Genomic DNA, 6,706 nt, shown 5'->3' with positions numbered 1-6,706 from the left:
GCTGCTCTCCTGGTTGATGCATGAACACCAGCCCAGCGATCCTCATCCTGGTCCTCCAGGGCCGGTCTTCTAGCATTTCCCATCCAGACGTGCTTCCTGTGCCTTCTGCACATCACGGAGACGTCATCGCTATGTGGGCTGAGGACGCGTCCATTAATCCACGCTGGACCGTCTTCAGGTCACAGATATGAGGATCAATGATCTTTAAATGGTTTTGATCAAACGAAAAAAAGACGTGAGCTGTTCTGTTCTATAAAGCTACCCAGCCTCCACCTGTAGAGGTTCACCTAATTACCGTTAATCCCAGTGAGATGTGCTGCAGCAGGGAAACCTCTAAACCTGCAGGACTCCGGCCCTCCAGGACCTGGACTGTGTCTCCCTGGTTCAGATGAACGTCGGAATAAAACTTGTAAAATGTGAAAAACTTGGATGGAAAAAAGTAGGATGATCCAGATCTGTTCCTGCAGTAAAACCACATGGGATGAGGGTAGTCTGGGAGAACTGGTTGGGTCTGATCAGAGATCTTCTTGTTTTTATTTTTCTAGTCCTCCTCTCTTACACAGATTATTTCCTCTTCATGCACAGAAAAGCCTCCTCTGCTGGTCGCAGGTGTGTCGGCCTGGATGGCCACCTTATTCCTGCTTCTCAGTCCTGGTCCTCGGGACCCCGGTCCTGCATGTTTTATAGCTTTCCAGACTTAAACATGACTTTTTATTTTGGATTATTACCTCCTGGGTCTGGATATTGTTGTGGAATTTTTAGTTATCAAAGATCACACACTAAGTGAGAATCGAACAAAGTATTTTTATTAAGAGCTGATCAGCAATGAGAGTCGCACAGTCAAAGGAGTTTGTCTGCGTGAGTCTGGCGAGATACAAGTGAGCTTAGTTAATATACCAGCATGAGCTGATAACATCACAGTAGGAGGGTCATTGTTTTAAATTTCTCACATAGCTGTTAACAAATGTTACGGAGTGAAGGGTGCAAAGGAGGAAGCTCACTAAACTCTCAACATCTGTTGAGGGGATGAGAGAGGGGGGAAGGTGTGAGAAGGAGTTCTTATCTAAATACACAGACATACAAAGTGTAACGTACAAACTATAAGGGTATATGAATAAATTTTCCATTACAATCCACCCCTTTGATTAAAATGCAACATATTAATCACACACAAAGAGAAAATTTACTCAAAGAACTTCAAACCACCATATGGAGAATACAAGAACCACTAGTAAGCCAGTCCCAGAGATCAGTAAGGGCATCATGGATCACAGACAAGTTAACAGATGTATCAGGGACAAAGGCACAACACTGATCTCCAATCAGAGCACAAGTGTCACTTTGTGTAGCTAATAAAGTCAAGAGCCATCCTGTTTTATAGAGACATTTTCTCAAAGCCTAAACTTCCTTTTGCAGCAAACTAAAGCCAGAATCCACTAAAGAGGTTAAATTTTCCAAAGAGATTGATAGATCTTCCACAGCCCAAACCAGTTCCCCAACCCCCCACCAGGGCAAAGCCATCATAAATCCTTTCATCTGTGGAGAGAAGATACCGCGTTTAACAGATGGGGGTGATAAAAAGGGTCAGGAAAAGGCCGTAATGTTTAAACACAACAACTCCTAAGTCTCACTCTGTAGAAAGAGAACAGTCAGGGAATAAATCACAAGAATTTAAGGTGAACGAGTCAGAGCGTTTGGGGCAAGGTGAGGATATACATGAGACAGGAATAATACGCTGACAAACTAGAGTGTCTTAAAGAGAATAGTGCATCTGTCCCATTTCGCTGAAAACAAAGAGGTGGAGAAGAATATGGATTTGTACGATCCCTTAAGCGGAAGACAGTTCTGGATGAAACACAAGTGGAGTTTGTGTTGCTGGAAAACTCAGCTGGCCTCCTCCAGGAGAGGGGACGGCGCTGGTGTGGCCAAGTAATGTTCCTAGGGTGTAATCTATTACCCATGATCAGAGTCCACAAAGTGGTATTCAAAGGGACTGGATATGGAATAAAAACTGATTGAGTGGGTGTGGCATGCGGCACCAGTCCACAAACATAGCAACTGTCATTTGTCAATTTATGAGCAGACATATTGGCAACTTGCCACCAAAGATTTTTCAGTGTGATCATGATGCTGGAGGATGTGGTCATCTCGGCGGTGTCTCTTGAAGGAGGGTGCTTCTGTCCCTTGCAGTCGTCTGGCGGGTTGGGACGAAGCTGGGGTGCGTTGTGTCAGGTGAGGTCCGGTTGGATCCAGGTACCAGAGGAGGGAGGTGACAAGGATGAAGAGGATGACGCACGACCATCCCCTCACGGCAGTCTGGGTGTACTTCATGTTGTCACGTGGAGAATGGACTATCTCACACGGGGCTGACCTCAGGGATTATTCTGCCCTGTGGTTGAGAGGTCAGCTGGAGCTCGGGTTGGTGTACCTTGGAACCTCCTACAGTGGGATGTGTGAATCCACGTGGACCTTTCAGCGACCTTCACTGCTGTATGAGTGACCAACAGGACCTGGAATGGACCCAGCCACCTTTCAAAACGCCAGTGCTTTCTTCTCGTCTCCCGGACCAAGATCCAGTCTCCCGGAACCAAGGAGTGGAGTAGATCTGATGCTGGCGTGGCAGGCCTTCCTTACCCACACTGTGCACCTGTGAAAGAACTTTCTGTTCAAAAGGAATCAGAGATGTTATTGAGAATACCACCTCCCTTTTGTCACATGGTCCACCCCATGTGACAACCTAGTGACCCAAGGGAAGAATGATAAGAAAGGCAGGGTTGTCCATCAGTAGCGCGCACAATACCTGCAGAACCAGAGGTGCATGGTGGAATAGTCAATCTACCAAAAAAAAAAAAAAAAAAAAAACTGATATACATCCCATCTGTGTAAATATGTCGCATTATCCTAGATAAGAGTGAAATTGTACACAAAACATCAAAATTCTTGTATGCTTGAATCCTGAAGTTGCCTGTTCCGGCATCCCCCTGTAAAAACAATCCTCATCAGCATAAGCACATGTGTACATGGTGATATATTCCACTCCACCTGTAAAAGTTTATCCCAAAATGTCATGAGGGTCAAGTCATTTTTGATTTTAAAATGCACATACACATATTTTACAAAAAGAGATGTAGAGTAGACGTCTCCTCCTCCTGTAAACAGATTATCAGACCTTCTTTTCATGACAATAAATGTGTGTAACTGTTAATGGCAGCAGAATTAACAGCGTTATAAAACAGCAATCAGCCTTCTGTGGAAACAATCCTGGATAAGAACCTGCTGGAAGAAAAGTTCATTCAATATCAGTCCATCAGTGGTTTGTCGTCAGGTCAGAGTCAGAAACTTTGTCAAAGTCACGTCAGTAGTTCTGCGCAGAAAGGCCAAATCAGAGCAGGTCAATTTTCCTGCATTCATGAGGATCCTTAAAGTTCATTTTGAAATTGTTTGGAAAACATTAATTGTTTTGGAGATTTTTATTATTAATGCTTTCAACTCCAAGATGATATGGACGTAAACCCAATTAAAATTCTTTTAATGATGTGTCCATCATCAGCCAAATTTGCTCGAGCAGCGCTTTCCTCTTTTAGTCTTTTACAAAACCCTTTTTCATTATTATTATTTGTATAAGAGAATCAGTTTAAAATATCCATGGATATCAGACCAATATGAAACAAGTTTTAATTTTCTTCTGGTATCTCTGGTCATCTTATAGTGCATTTTCCTGTTTTAATGCAGAGCTAACAATGACCTAAACGTAATTTTATCTGCCTCAACATTTGTTGTTTTAGTTTTTTAAGGTTTTCTTTGTTCTACTAAAAGTAATTTGCATACAGTTACATCTGATGACAGTTAATAGAGGAGCTCCTTAATGTAATTTAATTCATACATCAGCATTTTCTTTAGGTCTTAGGAAATTCCCTCTAAGCAATCTATTTTTTGATTCATCTGTTTTCAGACAGATTCAGATTTTTTAGTTTGCTTGACTGAAAATAAATCTATTATGTTTTCAGTTCGTATCGTTAAAACTGTTTCAGATTCAATTCTTGTTTAATATAGATTATAGATACAGTACCAAGAGTACTAAAAACCCTAATCTAAGCCATGTGTGAAAGATAAAAATTTAAAATATCAGGACCCAGAGACACATGAACGGTTTTGGTGCAATTCACGCACTACACTTAAGGTTTTCAGGAAATCAGGGGACTTGCAGTTTGCATCACCACACAGAACCAAGCATGGAAACTGCCATTCAGTATTACATAAATGTACATAAGGATCAGTATGTTGACATTTCCACCTCTGGCAGGAAGGTTTTACTCACTCTCACTACTTCAGCTGTAGCAATGAGAGAGATACCATCTTATCAGATCCCGGGTCAATAGTTAGCCGGTAATCTGGAGAAATATAAATTCATGTGTCAGTGAGTAACCATTAGAATGCATCTGAAGGGATAAAATAAATAAAACATTATTTTCATTTACTCATTTTCTTCTCCTCTATAAATGAGCCGATCAGTGTTGGATAACTGAGGAAAGGTTGTTGCCACCAGCTTGCTAAAGCATGTTCTGTTCTTTCTAAATCATGAAAACAAACAAAACAGGGTTAGTAGCTCATCATGTCATGTTATGTGATGTCAGTAGTAAGCAAGTACTTCGTTGCAGTGAGCTGTGCGTGTATTTGTGCATGTAAATGTGTCTCTAGTTCCAGCTGTGAACGAGTCTTTTGTGTGTGAAATGTCTAGATGTGAAGCTTCTTCTGTTTACTCTTTAACACTTTCTTTCCATAAACGATGTAGATCTGCTTAACTTCATAAAGATTTTGAATGAAATCATTAATTATTTGTGGTAAGAAATCAGAACAATCTCACCATCATTGTTTTAAACTGGTCACATGACTGCTTCCATCCCCGAGTCAGCTCTGCCGTGGATCAAGTCAGACGGCAAACCGCCTTTTGATTTTATGGCCAATGACCCTTTTTTCACCATGTGGATGTTCTCTCTCTGGTCAGTAGAACCGGATGGTTTTTTCAACCTCGGGTCTTCAGCACCCACCTCTTGTTCGCCCCTCAAAGTTCCAGCAGCCACGCCCACCTCGGAGCTGGGACTACAGAGCTCACAGTACGTTTCTTGTCCCAGTTAATCTTCTTGTCCTCTGAACAAAAGCATGATCAGGGTAGACGTCTGTGGAGGATGGTGCCTACCATCCAAAAACAGATGTTTACGCGTCCATCAAACATCTGGTTTCAGTCTCTTTGAAACTAGAAGCAGAGGAACTCTGGTGGTAAATGTTGGATATCAGATGTCTTTGTTTCTTCTCTTGAATCTTGTAGAACATCAGGTGGTGTTGGAGATGTGGGCATCCCGTATCAGTTCGTGGGACATGGTGGTGATAGAAATTTTATATATATATATATACATATAATATATATCGGTGGGTCTCTGCTGACTTTTATCCGGTGGAAGAGCTGAGTCGGGTCAGGTATGCAGCCTGTGAGCTTCATAGGACAGGGTGTCTCCGACGGAGACGGAAGGAAGGAGGAAAAGAAGAAAAAGAAATAGGGTCAATATTTATCCCTACAGAGATTATGCATGTGTCTGAGGAAAGTTGCAAGTGTTTTCTCTCAGAGATTTGACAAAGCTAAAAATAAATCTTCAGTGTGTGTATCTAATTTCCTTTAAGGTAAAAAATTGTTTATGTTTGACAAGTTTTAAAGAACACACAAATTAAGTAGAACGAACACAATAAAATTAAAGCATTGTGATGAAGGGTGTCCTAAGAAAGGACTGAAAGTCTTATAAAAATATTTTTATAAATGCAAATACAAGTCAGCTGATAGACTCAAAAACTATGGTTTTCAAACAATCAGCTTTTACAACCCGAAGGTGTCCTTGTATGTATTAAGTATTCTGGAGCAGAGCAAAAACATTTCCTCAGCCTGATCAGATCATTTTTTCATTATCTGATCTTTTCCAGACGTAATTTTAGCATCTCCTGTCTAATTTAGTTTTACTGTAAAAAGTACCCATTTATTTCTTCATGAGATTTTCTCAATCCTACTTAAAACTGTTAGACAGTGGCTTCATTATTACCGGCAGCGTGTCCTCTCCTGTCTGCTGCTTCGGAATGTGAGGGGAAATCTCCAACCACACACTTTAACACTTTAACTCTTTCGTTATCTTCTTTAGTTATTTTATGAGGTGCACCTATTTGACATTTTCATATATTTATTTTATTACTTATATATATCCTTAAATATTATTGTTTGCCCTTTTATTTATTTATTTATTTTTCCTTTGTTAACATATTGGGGAGTCCCATTTACTCTCCTTCCCCGTTTACAGCTGTGTTTCCCATTATGCAGCTAGGACGTCTCCTGCGGATTTTCTCTCTGTTTTCGGGTTGTCAAACCCAGGCACAAAAATTACTCAAAACGCCTCTTATTACACTGAAGTTTCACTCCAGTGCGGACTAAACTCTACTCTACCGCAGTAGAATAGTGACCTACCTTGCCTCACAAGATAGTGGGACCCCTGCCGAAAAGGAGCAGTAAATGGAGTCCGCTATGAAAACTTCTCACCGTGTGTGATCTGGATGTTGCTCACACGCAGACTTCGTTCTGGATATCAGTGGTGCCTGAACGGAGTCCCTCCACCGTCCCCTGTCGGTTAAGGCTGACCCAGGGCTGAAGTATCCTTCAGGATGCGCAATC

This window comes from Melanotaenia boesemani, chromosome 24, assembly GCF_017639745.1.
Source record: "Melanotaenia boesemani isolate fMelBoe1 chromosome 24, fMelBoe1.pri, whole genome shotgun sequence".
Lineage (NCBI taxonomy): Eukaryota > Metazoa > Chordata > Actinopteri > Atheriniformes > Melanotaeniidae > Melanotaenia > Melanotaenia boesemani.
Note: the sequence above shows the minus strand (reverse complement) of the source record.